This window comes from Sus scrofa, chromosome 16 (genome assembly GCF_000003025.6).
Source record: "Sus scrofa isolate TJ Tabasco breed Duroc chromosome 16, Sscrofa11.1, whole genome shotgun sequence".
Classification (NCBI taxonomy): domain Eukaryota; kingdom Metazoa; phylum Chordata; class Mammalia; order Artiodactyla; family Suidae; genus Sus; species Sus scrofa.
Window position 1 is genome coordinate 30,234,055 of NC_010458.4, and position 14,897 is coordinate 30,248,951.

Consider the following 14,897-nt stretch of genomic DNA (forward strand, 5'->3'; position numbering starts at 1 on the left):
CCATGGTCTCTGGTATAGTCTGCTATCTGATTGCAAACTCTGGAAATAAACTTGGCATTATTCCAGACTCTACTCCTGCCAAGTCCAATTTCATCAGGGAGTAATAAAAAACAACAATACAAATTTTTGCTTTAATGTTCAAAGAACACTTCTGGATCATTGAATTTTGGATAGCATTTCATCTGTGGGATGCAAATTATTCTAATTACAACTTTACCTTATAAAAAAGAACACCTGCGTTTTCAGGGCAACATCCCCTAAACAATATTGAATTGAATAAATTAAATTATGCTCGCATTTAATAGTAGTTAAGAAATGATGAAAAAGAAAGAATTATATTTGCTGCTAGGGAAACCACTGGATGGTTAGAGAACTTTACGGAAGGAACACTTTAGAATTTTATACTGTACGCATTTGTACCATGCGCATTCAATTTTTTTAAAAAAATAATAGCATATAAATCTTGTACAACAGTTCTTCAGTATTGACATTCTAACAATGAACTATTTCCTTTAGAAATGCAATTAGACAGGAACTGAGATTTGCACTAAGTATACGTAATTTTTCCTGATAACTAAATCTTTCAGCTCTTAGATTCATCACTGTGTTTATTTCACTATTCCTTCTCTAAGTATAAATTCTATATAAAACAATGGTGTTTGCCAGGCATTAGACTAACTCTGTGGTACAGAGAACATAGTCCCTTATGGAGTTTTTATAGTGTTAGAAGGAATCATTACTAAAGACATCTCATCTTTGCCTCTTCAAACGAAGGGTAATCTCTGCACATTCATAGTCTTTTTCTTTTCTTTTTTTATGGCTGCATCTGTGGCATATGGAAATTCCCAGGCAAGGGGTCGAATTGGAGCCCAGCTGCAGGCTTACACCACAGCCACAGCAGTGCCTAATCCAAGCCACATCTGCAACCTACACCACAGCTCATGGCAACACTAGATCTGTAACACACTGAGAATCCCTGAGCAAGGCCACTCTTGCTGAGTGTCCCCGAGCAAGGCCAGCGATTGAACCCACATCCTCATGGATACTAGTTGGGTTTGTTTCTGCCAAGCTACAATGGAAACTCCCACATTCATATGGTCTTAATGACTTTTGATGGACATCTAATATTGAAATAAAGCACTAGGGCTGTATTTTTAACTTTGTGTCTCTTCCTTCTAAACAGAAGACCCTCAATATCTAGAGCACTGGATGTTGTTAGAAGTGTTACCAAACTTCTAATATTTTTTATTCTTACAGTTTTCAGTCTTCCATGAGAGGTGAAACAAGAGAAGTAAACTTGAGAAAAATTGTATATTCAATAAGTGAGACTCTGAAATATGTCCCTGTAAAGAACCTGGCTACTTACAGGGACTCTGGGAAACTATGGTGATTCTAAGAGAACTTTGGGTTCATATATTTGATCCCCATAAATCACATTACCAAGAGCTAACTTTTTCTCTTTGTGAGATTAACAGAAGGGAAAATTGGTAACTGGGCTGCTTTGACTGCCATAACAAAATACCATAGATTGGGTGGCTTAAACAACAGAAATGTTATTTCTCACCATTTTGGAAGCTGAAATCCCCAGATAAAGGTCCAGCAGGTTTAATTTCTGGTGATACCTTTTTTCCTGACTTGCAGATGGTCACCTTCTAGCTGTGTCCTCACATGGCAGAAAGAAAGAACAAGCCCTCTAGTGTCTCTTCTTATAAGGGCACTAACCCTATTGTATAATGAAGGTAGGACACAAATATTCAGCCCACAGCAGGTAAATTAAATAATCATATTTATATTTGTCATATCATTTTTATTTCTATGTAATTGATTTTATTAATTATGATTTTAATTAGTTATATTACTGATATTCTATAATGACATGAATAGAAATTCTTCTGAAATATCCATTTTAATGTAATTTTTAGTCAAACTCAGAAATAGCATCTATCCTTCAAATATCTCAAAAGAAATTATCAAGGTACTATGACCTGTAGTGAATTTTTATTTTTTTAATTTTAATTTTTATTTTTTATGACCACACTTGTGGCACATGAAAGTTCCCAGGCCAGAGATTGAAGCTGAGCCACAGCTGTGACCTAATGCCACAACTATGGCAATGCTGGATCATTTTAACTCGCTGCACTGGCCCAGAATTGAACTCATGCCTCTGCAGAGACTCAAGTTGCTGCAGTCAGATTCTTAACCTACTGTGCCACAGTGGGAACTCTGATGTAGTTAATTTTTAGACCCAAGGCTTTTGGTTCCCTGTCTCCCTATGTATATATTTAATGCTATAGACATCTATAAGTACAGAAATAACCTTTACTATTATCAAAAAAGTGTCTCCCAAGGTCAGAGTAAAAAGCTGTGTTGAGCATTTTTGTTGTGAGATTGATATTACTGTTTGATGAGGTGAATGAAAGAGCAAAATTCCCTGATGAAGTTTGTGTCTCAGTACAGTCTCCAAATAAGAACGAGGCTTGGTTGCTATGAAGCTTTCCCCTGGGGTTTTCTTTAAAAGGTTATAATGTTAGTTTTCAACGACTTTCCTTAATACAGTATTTGTGAAACCAATCAAGTGTAGTGATCCTTCATCTGGAAATTTCTCAGACTTCATCTAATGGATCTTTAAGTTGTTTGTACAGATCACGGGTCAATGAATTAAGCTAGTGGTTTTATTCTTCGTGGGGTGTTTAATGGGATGGTACGATAAACAGAAAACACAATGGCTTTTCTTCATAGGAAAGTAAATATACCTAATGAATATTTTTCATTTATACACCACAGTGATGCCACCTCGTCTTCCTTCCAGCATGACTATTATTTGTCTTCAATCAACAGACAGCTGAGTGTACAGTGTTTGCTAAACTACCTTAGCACTTACACTTGCAGTACTTCCTAAACTGTAATGTGTTAGTGAACCAGTCAAAGATAATGTTAAACCACCCTTTCTAACTTTCAGGTCTAGGAGGTATAGGGTGGAGCCTGAAATTCTGAGATTCTAGGGGTGATACCTGAGGTTGATGGCCCAGGCCACACTTTGAAGAACAAGGCTCCAAAAGGCCCAAGGCACAGTCACTTCTCTTAAAAATGTACAAAACGTGATTTGATAAAGTAACATCACTATCCTACTCTCTGTGGGTGCTTTGAGGATTGGTGAGATTACATATGTCAAGCAGCTGACACAAGATAGTTCAAAAATAATAGAAACTATTAATTGAATAAACAAGAGACAGTGTCTATTATACTTAGATTCATGTAGCTTTATTCACCTAAGACAGAGAGCTTGAAGGGCTTGTCATGGTAGCACAGGCATATTGACATCAGTTTGTTGAAAACAGTAAATTCTAGAGATGTAGGACTTGACTTTCAAAGTGGGAGTAAACTCATCAGTCATAGTAAACACTTTCAGTCATAGTGATAACAAAGTAAAAGCAGTACTTTCATCTGGTAAAATTAAAGTTTTGGAAACCAGTGTGGACATTTTGCAAGTCAAGTATAGATTTGACTCGATGAGGGCACATGGGTAATGATGAAAGTAATGAGGGGGTAGAAAGAAAGACCAACATTTATGGAGTGCCTACTCTCAGCCAGGCAACATGCTTTCCATTACACTGGTTGCATGTCAAAACCATCTGGGAGACATTTAAATGCATGCACACATCTAGGTGTCACTCCCAGAGCCCCCCAGATTCTCTGTGGGAAGGTCCAAGTAAATCTCTTTAAAATCTCTTCAGGGAGTTCCCTGGTGGTCTAGTGGCTAGGACTCATTGCTTTCGCTGCTGCAGCCAGGGTTCAGTTTCTGATCTGAGAATTCAGAACTCACATCAAACTGCTGCGTGTCATGGCCAAACAAACAAACAAACAAAAATTAAAAAAGAAATAAAAGCTTTTCAGAGCCTCCTCCTCTGTTATGGCAAGTGTATCACTATTTACCCAGGAGACTTTCTCCCCAGAATTCCTACAGGGAGGCCTCCACTCCTTCTCTTCCCCACTTCTCCTCCTCCAGCCTGGCCACCTTCATATAACAAACCCCAGGGAAGAGATAAGTGGTTATAGCAGACATCTGTACCCAGCTCCTGTGACAGCCTTCTGTTGTATTCTCAAAAGTCTAGATTTAAATCAAAACATATTTAAAATTACCTTTTTTCTCTTCTCATCTCTGCTCTACTGAATTCCTCCAAGGCCATGTAGGCACCTCTGTTTACAGAGGGAATACCCAGGAGGTGCAGACAGGAAAGAGCTGCACACAGTTCAATTCTGCACAATTCTTCTTCACTACAACAAATGGTCTGAGTCAGGGTATGATTCCAGGTCTATTGCTGTACTATGCCTTGCTGCCAAGCACTGCAAGCTGTCTAGGAAAAAAGCAGTTAAATTAATAGTGACTTTTGCTCCTTCTTTTCTAAGACAAAAAAGAAATGTCATTATTTCACCTACTCAGAAATATACCTGAAATATTAAGATATATGTTGCAGTAGTCATAGCAATATCTTGATCTTGAGCTAGGAGGCTCTCACCACAGGTCTCGTTTTCATCACACATCTCCAAATCCTGACCTCCTATTTTTGGCCCAACTCAGATTGTAAAAATCTAACATCACCCTTTCTTACAGATCTTTCTCTCCCACTTCTGCCTTTTTGAAGGTTCTCTTATGCCTCTTACCTGTGGTCAAAGCTCCCTTTTATCACAGCACAATTTGTAAAGTGTTAGCTTCCAAGAATAGAAGAATCAAGTCAACCCAATTAAAAACCTGTATGTATCACAATTCTGAATCCCTTTTCAAAATTGACATCTCCTCAGTATGTATGCTTTCTTAATCTGTGTTCTTTTAAAGTTTTAAATGCCTGTAGTATTGTATTGCCCTCTGTTCTTTTCCCTGGAGCTCCTCTAAAATATGTCTGTTACGATTTTCTGGGAACAATGATTCTCAAGCCCCACGGTCTTAATAGAATCTCTCAAGGGCTATAAAAAATATTGTTGCTTGGGCCCAATTAAACCAGAACCTTTGGAGTGAGATCAAGGTGTGAGTTCATGTTTTAAATGTCAGAATTGAGAATTGCTATTTTGGGTCATGCATTGCTGCGAAAATGTCCCTCTCTTTTCCTTGAAAATGACAGCAACAGCAAAAACAACCCTAGAGCATAAGTTTAGCCAGAGGGACCCTAGAGCATAGGTTTAGCCAGAGGTGCCCTAGAACCTGGAGGGCTCCCAAGAGACAAATTTAGAAATCACAGAATTGAAAGACATAATTTAACCAAGGCTCTTTCCTCAGCTACTAGATACGTATTTATAGTCCTTGTTTCAGCTAAATCTCCTATGCCTGTAGGAAGTACCTCTTGCTCAAAATCAATGTTTTAGATGGTTGAAGATCAATGACTGTGTTTCTCTGATCTGCACAGAAGGCTATGGGGAGACGGGCAGAGTCAGGCATACCTTAATTGTCTTCTCACTCTGTCACCCAGATGACCCCTAAATTTTTCAGAGTAAACATGTTCTTTTCAAATTCATTAGTAAAGGGCCCAGAATTTCTAGCCAAACCCCTGCCATAGAGGCCCTAGGCACAGAAGGAGCATAGTGGGATAGCCTGTTGTTCTGAACTTGAGACTAGGTACCAGGTGACTGACTGACTTATCACAATATTGCTCTTAATTTTGAACACATCACTAACCAATCTGGGCCTCAGTTTCCTCACCGTCAAAGGGGTGTAAGATAAAGTGCCACATACACTTCCAAGGATTTTGTAAAAAGAGATAGTTTTACAGCTAAGTGCTTGAAAAACTATAATGTACAGTTCAAACGTAAAAGGATTTTTAGCACTGTGATTATTTATGAATGATGCGTTTGGTCCAATTTCTTTTATTTTTTTCTTTTAAACAGGATGTCTATGTTTGTTTGTTTGTTTGTTTTATAATTTTTTATGTCTTTTGTCTTTTTGTTGTTGTTGTTGTTGTTATTGTTGCTATTTCTTGGGCCGCTCCTGGCATATGGAGGTTCCCAGGCTAGGGGTTGAATCGGAGCTGTAGCCACCGGCCTACGCCAGAGCCACAGCAAGCGGGATCCGAGCCGCGTCTGCAACCTACACCACAGCTCAGGGCAACGCCGGATCGTTAACCCACTGAGCAAGGGCAGGGACCAAACCCGCAACCTCATGGTTCCTAGTCGGATTCGTTAACCACTGCGCCACGACGGGAACTCCGGATGTCTATGTTTTTATTTTTTATCATTTTAGCCATGACACAGATGTTTCTGGGCCGGGATTGTAACCGGAGCCACAGCAGCAACTAGAGCCACAACAGTCACAATGCTGGACCCTTAACACTCTGAGCCACAAGAAAACTCCCTGGATTCTATTTTTCGGCCAAATTTTGTGGCAGAATGGAGTTTGGGAATTACAAACCAGGGAGAAAACAGTCTCACTGTGGTACATTTAATGATATGAACACAATGAAAATAAACAAAAGAATTTTTTAAAAAGAAGAAAAGAAAGATATCCTAGGTATTTGTGATGACAGTGAATATATGCGCGGAGGGAGGGTAAAGTGGGTTTTTTAAATTTTTGCTTTATTTACAAGGTATACCTCCTGCCAAAGTGTACTTATTCTCCAGAAATGGCTGAGTTTTTAAGTTGAATTCTTGAAACTCCAGAAGGAACATTTGTTGCTTCCTAAGCCAAAATAAAAATTCAATCTATCCTTATTACATTCTCCAGGGAAGTTTCAGCTCCTCAGTACAGCCCCTGGGACATGCTGCTGAAAGGCTGTTCGGCTACTCTAGACAAAAAGATTTCAAACTTCCCGAGATGCCACTATAGCTGCTCATTTCAGATATTTCTATGCAGGATGTTTTCATTCTCAAAATTTTTCAGAGACATGTTTTCCAAAGAGATCATTAATATCAAAATTCCATATCAGAAATTACTTGCTAATGAAGAGGTTAACCTCACAACCAACTTGGGTGGTTGTAAAATGTTTCATGAATACCTAAGGCTTCTGTCACAAACAAGAAAATGGTAATACACAAGGGATAATGTGTTGCAAAGCCATCAGGAAGAACTGTGTTGTATTTTATTCCTGCTACAGTTACTCCTCTGTTCTCTTTTCGCTCAACCTTTATGAAATTAGTCAATGCTATATTATTTTACTTTATGATTAACTTTGGAAGAGTGATTATAAACATTAATGAAAATGTTTCCTCCTCAAAGGAAAATCACACATTATTCAGTTTGCAGTTAACACTGGGTAAATACTATAAATTACATACTAATTTGAATCACATGATATTACCGTTTTCCTGAGTCAAGTGAGTCACAGTCTCATATGCCTACTCTCATATAGACTCTTATCAAGCACTTTGTCAAATATCAGGTTATTTGTATTTCATTTGTAAATACCCATAGAAAAGGGTATGGGTATCTATGTCAGAAAAGTTACCTAAGGTTTTTTTTCTACTTAATGTAAACATTTGCATTTTATGGCAATTAAATAGTATTTCTTCATGCTATGACCATTTCAAGTCTCTAAAAATATTTTTTCTTTTATGTCTTAACACTCTTCTATATGTCATTGATTTTAATTACATTTCTTGGATGTTAAAGAAAAATATCTTGTAGTTAGATATTTTGAACCAGAATGTTTCAACTTTTGCAGTTAGGGGCTCAATATATTATCTAGATACAAATATGCCACAAATTAGATAGCATTCTTATTTCCTTAATACCATTTTCAAATTGTGTTTATCCAAACTCAAAAAGACAAATCCCTAAATTTCCACTGCACCAGGTATTTAAACGAGTTCATTTTTAATATGTCAATCAATCCTACTTGTTTTCTGCCCTTCCCTCAATAGAAAAAGTGTTTAGAACTTATTTCACAATATGAAATATGAATTTCCCTTTAAGTACTACTAGAAATCACAGATGTTAATAATGTCTAACAAAAAATAGTTAAGGTGCACATCTTTTACCACTGATTTAATTCAACTTTCATGACTTTCTTCTTACCACCACACCAACAGGGCCCCACAAATATTAAATAGCACAACATTATAACTCCTGTAGACTCAAATTGTCACTGCTTTTTCTGTTCCATTTTTTAGGATGTAGTTCACATTTCAGGATCATTTGTCTACCAAACCTTGTACAAAACTATGCTTTCAAAATGCTGAAATTCCAAAGAGCTCATGTTTCTGAGAACAATTCTGTAATTTCCCTTTACATTTCATAAGATTCTTTGTCAATATGATGAGTCCTCTCTTGCCCATCCCAATTTTCTGCTGCTTAATTTCAGTTTGTGCACATATAGAGATTCTTATTCTCTGTACCCTTCTCTTGGGGCTAATGTTTTTTTTCCTTACCTAGGAGTTTTATGTTGACTTTATCTAGTAGTTATGTAAACACTTTTACAGGCCAATTCTGCATTGCCCTGGTTCCAATTTCAGCAGCCCCTCAAAGATATTCATCCACAAATCTAACCCTTTCTTTCTTATGTAGTAGAATACCCTTGATATTTCTTTGCCTGTATTCATTTCCAACTGATCTCTCCCCATGGGAGGGGAGTAAGTGGGAATGTATCTTGGAGCAAAGAAGAGGGAGGGATAGAGGGTTGGGAAGGGGAAGTTGGTAAGGAAGGATGGAAGAGAGGAGCACAGAACATAGCTGGTGAATTCATTGCTTTCTCTGAGTCTTCTACTTACTAGGAGGACTCCTTTCCAAAGGTCCTCAAGACTAAAAGAAGGAAAGACATGAGGGGAAGCATTTGGAAAATGGTGACTGGAATATCAGTGTTGGGCTGCAAAGAGCTATGTAAAGAAGATAATGAAAGAAGAATATGGTACTATGTGCTCAGTTGTTCACACTTTTAGAGGATTTCTCCTCTCCCTCACCCACCCATGGCCTGGTTCCATATCTGATCTACTGTTAGAATTTGTCTCCAGTGGTTTTATTTTCTCTCTCCTTTATGCTGAAGCTCGACACCAAACTCTAAAACAGACTGACACTGAATTTTCCTAGTCATGAATTCATGTCTTCATAGCGTAATTTTGAATAACAACCACATAAATCCACACTGTTTTTGTGTTGAATTGTTAAAATAAAATTGGTTATCACAGATTAGTTATTTTCAGAAGCTGTTAACAGAATTAAACTGGGGTTGCTTCTGTAGTTGTGAAAGAGTAAAATATGTAACTGAAGAAGGACTGAAAATCAGCTTGGGCTGAAAAAGAAAAAAGTAGCCCTGCCTTCAATTTGGTTGGGAAACAGACACAGATAAAGCCAACTGAAAAGTTGAAGGAAAATATTAATTCTCCAATGTCAAATAGCTATAGAATGCCATCATGACCCCTCTTTATATGACCACTGCTTTGTTACTAATAATGCTTCCAGACCTGCCTTACTATCCTCACCCATCTATTAACTGGGATACTCAATTACTGTACCATTCTTACCTCATGATAGCACCCAGTCCCTAGGTAATCCCTGCTTCTCCTAATCCTGCTGCAGAAAAAGCATCCAACCCAGAACTGGTCTTCCTTTCTTGCAAGCTTCCTCAGAATCCTTCAGTAGGAACCTAAATCTTAAAAAGATGGCACCCTTCTGCCCTATGTAAAATGCTATCCGAGGTTCTTCTGGAGAGTGCACCCAAGCTTGCAAGTCAGTAAATGTGATTTTGTCAAATCACCTATTTGACTGTGGTAGACTGGCTGGTTGAGATTTAATAGATGTTAAATAAAAGTTGGAGAGTTTGAATGAGTTTCTTGGATATACGGAGTTTTAAAATAAGATTTCCCAAATGCTAGATGTAGTTTTGGCGGTATAAAAAATTTCAGAAAAAAAATATATCTTTTATTTTTTTCTTTTTTGTCCGCCCCCTGGCATATGGAGTTCTTAGGCCAAGGATCAGATCTGAACCACAGTTGTGACCTAAGGCACAGCTGTGACAACTCCAGATCTGCAACCCACTGTGCCAGGCTGGGGATCGAACCTGTGTCCCAGTGGTCCCAAGATGCTGCTGATCCTGTTGTGCCACAGTGGGAACACTAGAAAAAACATCTTTAAAAAAATCAAAATCCTTTGAGACATAGTGAGATAAGTATCTGAGTGAAGTTTCACGACTTCTAAAGCTGACAACTTTCAATAATAAAAATGTCTTTCAATGATGAGAAATTAACTTTTCTAAAAGGCATAACAGTTTGGCTAAGAAGGAGTAAATTTCCATCGTGTTTAATTTTTAACAAGTTCAATGAACTCTGAGGTTTCTCTTCCCTATCAAACCTTGGATCTCCTTGGCAAATACCCAATACAAACATTTATTTGCCTTCCTTCTGCAAACAGGTACCATGTTTTACATATACCGGTAGTATTTGACTCAGAATAGTGCTCTAGGTATGACCTATTTCTGATATATCTACTTCAGTTTTATGAGTTGCAGTTTCAAAGCATGTCGTTTATAGCCGATGGGAAAAATCCTTTCCCACCATCTCATCTTTTTTCAAAATAGTCTTAAGTTGTTTAGATTGTTTACCAAATGCGTTTTGTTAAAATGTGGTTAAATTCCAAATGAAAATAAAAATGCTTCCCATTGTAACTTTATAAAAAATAACATTAACTTCTAAATGAATTCTGAAACAACTGAATTTCAAGACTTAGTATGCCTATCTTTTTCAAATATTATTTTTCTCAGTGAAGTTTCTTATTTATATACACATACTTAATATTGTTACTGTTTTAAATCCAAGATTTATTATTTTTCTTTCTTTTAAAAAAATGTTCATTAACAGAAACTGCCACTAGAACTCTAACATACTATTAACTGTAGTACCTCACAGATGATCATCATATCAATCCAATTTTCTGACCCATTATTTTTCTTAAAGATAATACTGATGACAGAAAAATTTAGAAAGAGCAAAAAATGTATATATCACCATACTCCTGATAGGCCATAGTATCGTCTTCTTATAGAAAAATAGTAACAATTATATCCCAGCTTCTTAAAAAGGTTCTACCTTCTACTCTTTCCATGTTGTGGTTGGCAGAATAATGGCCTCCAAAGATGTCCATGTCTGCGTCTCCTGGAACCTGTGAATATGCAAAAGAAAATTAAGGTTGCAAATGGAATTAAGGTTGCTAATCAGCTGGCCTTAAAAATAGGAAAATTGTCTTGATGGCCCTAATCTAATCACATGAGTCTATAAGAGCAGAGAATCTTTCTCAGCTTCAGTCTGAGAAGGATATGATGACAGAAGAAGGTCAGAGAAATGAGACATTAGAAGGCCTAGCCACTGCTGGCTTTAATCCAAGGAATACAAGTGGCTTCTAAAAGCTGGGAGAGGCTTCACACACAGAGCCTACAGAAAGGAATACAGCGTTGCCAACACCTTGATTTTTTTTCCCAGTGGGATCCTTGTCAGACTTCCGATCTACAGAACTACAACATAATAAATTGCTGGGTTTTGTGCCACTAAGTTTGTGACAATTTGTTATAGCAACAATCAAATCTAAACACATGACTTTCCATTGCTCTAACAGTATTAAGTAATAATGTCAAATTTGGGGTGGATAAAGAGACATTTAGGTCGAAAAAACAAATGAGGCTGCCCTCCATCAACAACAAATGATATAAGAATTCTCCACTTCATTAAATTTAATTAAATTTCTAATCTAATTTATTGATCTGGTTTCTAATGATACATTTTAATGCCTCATATTTCATTTTACTGGTTTTCTTCATTTATTTTTATTTGTTAGTTTCTTGACATACCATTTTCAAAGGACTGTACAAGATTTATCTCCAGCCATTTTTTAAGGAACTTTGAGGTGACATCTTCTCCTTTGGGTTCTTATTTGAAATATATAATTCTTTTAAAATACTGGCCCCTTCTCAGAGTTCAGAAGCTGTGATGTAGGTCGCAGATATGACTCAGATCCAATGTTGCTCTAGCTGTGGCATAGGCTGGCAACTCGTGGCAGCCAACAGCTGCAGCTCCAATTTGAACCCTAGCCTGGGAACTTCCACATGCTGCAGGTGTGGCCCTAAAAAGAAAAAAAAATATTGGCTCCATCTGGTAATTTTGCCATCATGTCTCCTTATACTTGCTATGACAATACTCAGGTCTTATGCACATATTCTTACTTTCATCATTTGACTTTTCTCAGATTTAAGGTCCATTTATAAAGATAGACTTAATAAGCAGTAGGTACAGCTAATGACATTGCCTCACTCTCAGTCTCTCTCTACAGATCCAGTAGTTGTGGGTAGTGTGAATATCAGTCATCTTCCTAGCAGCCCTTTTTCCTTCTTTCTGTAATACAGTGCTTTTAGACTATAAATCACAGTGTACCACTCCCTCCTACCTAAAAGGTAGTAAATAAACCAAGATTTTTTTTTCTCTCCTGGGAATCTGAACTTTGCATAGAATGCTATGGTGGTGTTGTGTTGTGGCACTCAAACGGAACTGTCTCTGGATTTCCGACTGAAATGCTGAAAGCTGTCATAATTCTATTTTTTTTCAAGTCTTGGTTATTCTGTTGTCCCTTCTACTGTGTGAGCTATGCAACATCGTCCTTTTAAATGCATTCGTTTACTTAATTTAACCAGATCTAGTTTCTAATCAGCCTCAGAGTGATCCACAGAAGATTGCGATCAAGATAATATATAATATCCTCACCTATTTTTGTGTATTAGTGCAAAAGTGGGGGGGGGTAAGCTTTTATTTTTATTTATTTATTTTTTTATTTTTGCCTTTTAGGCTGCACCTGAGGCATAAAAAAGTTCCCAGGCTAGGAATCAAATAGGAGCTATAGCTGTCAGCCTGCACCACAGCTCACGGCAACGCCAGATCCCAGACCCACTGAGCGAGGCCAGGGATCAAACCTGCATCCTCATGGATAGTACTTGGATTCATTTCTGCTGCGCCACAGCAGGAACTCCAGTGCAAAAGTGTTTATATGCTATCTTAGTTAAGAATCTTTTAGTTCTACTGTAAGACTGGAGATAATAAGGAGAAAGAAAATATGTGAAATAAGTATGAAAAATAAGAATAAGAACACACTCTGGAGGGATCTCTCCAGTGACTCCATTGTTACAAAATGTTTCTTCCAGTTAACTTAAGTTTTCTCCATAGTAAGGATGCACCTTGGCAGTTGGAGTGAGATTGATGAGGTGGTATACATTTTGCTTCCTATTTTGTAGTGGGGATGTCAGCAAACTTATTTCCCAAGTTAACCCTATGTAACTCTCAAATCGAGTGAAAGGTTCTAGCAGCCATGTGTCTATGTCAACTCACTCCAGCCCTTGAGTGCTCAATGGTGACATATAAATGAGGAAGACTTCTATGTAATGTGGCCTAATGGCTTACATGGCAAACCAGGGCAAAGACATCCAACAGCAAGTAAACGAGTGGTGCTGAGTTCTTGGGAAGGGGCGGGGGGGGGGGGGGGAGCCCGAATGACATATTGGCATTGGTCGTGCTAAGTGATAGACATTATGAAATAAGATTTAATAGTGAATCTGTTCTTTTGGACAGAAAACCTCTCTCTAAACAATTAGAGGACCCACTATCTTGATTCCCCCACACCAGAGTGAACATTTATAAGTTGCCCCATCCTTTTTGCTGGAATTAATCTGTTAAGAGAAAAATTTCAGTGCCCAGACATCAATGCATATACAACTTCCATTTACCCTGAAGGGAGACTATAAGAATTTTTTGAAAAGTTACTCAGGCTTCGCTGAGAATCTAAAGGAAAGTTGAGATCCCTAACCTGCAGAATGTCTGAAGCCAGGATGACAGAGAAACTGAGAGGCAGCAGTTCACGTACCTTCCTTCTGTGGTTCTTCTAGGAATTGAACTTCATTCACCAAGCAGGGTGTTTTGTGATCTCCCTATGTGAGAAATGGATGTGACAAGGCTTTAGAACAATCAACAGTGAATGTTTGGTAGCCAGAACAACACATCCTATCCAGGACCCTCAAAGCTGTAACATTTTCTAGTTTCAGTGTAGTGCTTCTTTTCTCCTTTATATTCCCTCTTTTGCCAACTAAACTCCCTTACCCTGATTTTCACTCTCCCTGCCTTTTGTTTTCTGTTTCCTAGAGCATTGCATTGAATTCTATAATTTTGAGAATTATTTTATTATCTTTTGTTTAATTTTTCTCCTAAAACCTTTATTATATTTTTAAATTATTTTATTATTCTCCAAATTTTTAAAAGTCAAAAAGGCTCAATGGTTTTCTCCCCAGTGCTTTCTTTTATATATATGATATATGAAGTATAAAAGCAAGTTACAGAAACTAAAGGGAGTACATCTTATTTTTATAGAAATAAAGTGTATATAATAAATTTATACACCAAGACTAGATGTAACTACCAAGTTGCAAAACAATTTAAAGGAAAGAACAAGAGCATAAAGTCAAATGATACCACAAAGGATGCAATCAACCAAATCCAAAACATGGGAAATTCTTCAGAATAATAGACCTAATTTCTTCAACAATAAAAGTCATAAAACTAAGTAGAAGGAGAAGCAATGATAGACCTAAAAATTTGACTTGTCACAAAATCCGTATTCGTATCCTCATTCCAAACAAACAAAACCCAACTGTTAAAATACATTTTTGAGAAAATCAGAGAAATTATATTAAGTAATAATTAATTTTGCTGTGTATGACAATGGCGCTGTGACAATATATATATTTTTAAACCTGTCTGTTCGAGAGGCACAGTGAAATATTTTCTGGTGAAGTTTATAATAGGCAATTTTTTTTTTTAAGGCCACACCTGCGGCACATGGAAGTTCCTGGACTAGGGGTCAAATCCAAGCTTCAGCTGCCAGTCTACACCATAGCCATAGCAACATTGGATCTGCAGCAATGCGGGTCCTTAATCCACTGAACGAGGCCAGG

At 37.4% G+C, this 14,897-nt stretch overlaps 1 long non-coding RNA gene across 1 annotated transcript in view; it reads right to left on the reverse strand.

Moving 5' to 3' along the window:
* Window positions 3,246-14,897, reverse strand: part of LOC106506480 — a 50,541-nt gene continuing 38,889 nt past the window's right edge. The window contains exons 2-3 of the long non-coding RNA XR_002339502.1: window positions 13,814-13,877; window positions 3,246-11,074 (exon numbers count right to left, since the gene is read on the reverse strand). This is a non-coding gene — a long non-coding RNA (uncharacterized LOC106506480). The remainder of the gene's footprint in view (window positions 11,075-13,813; window positions 13,878-14,897) is intronic.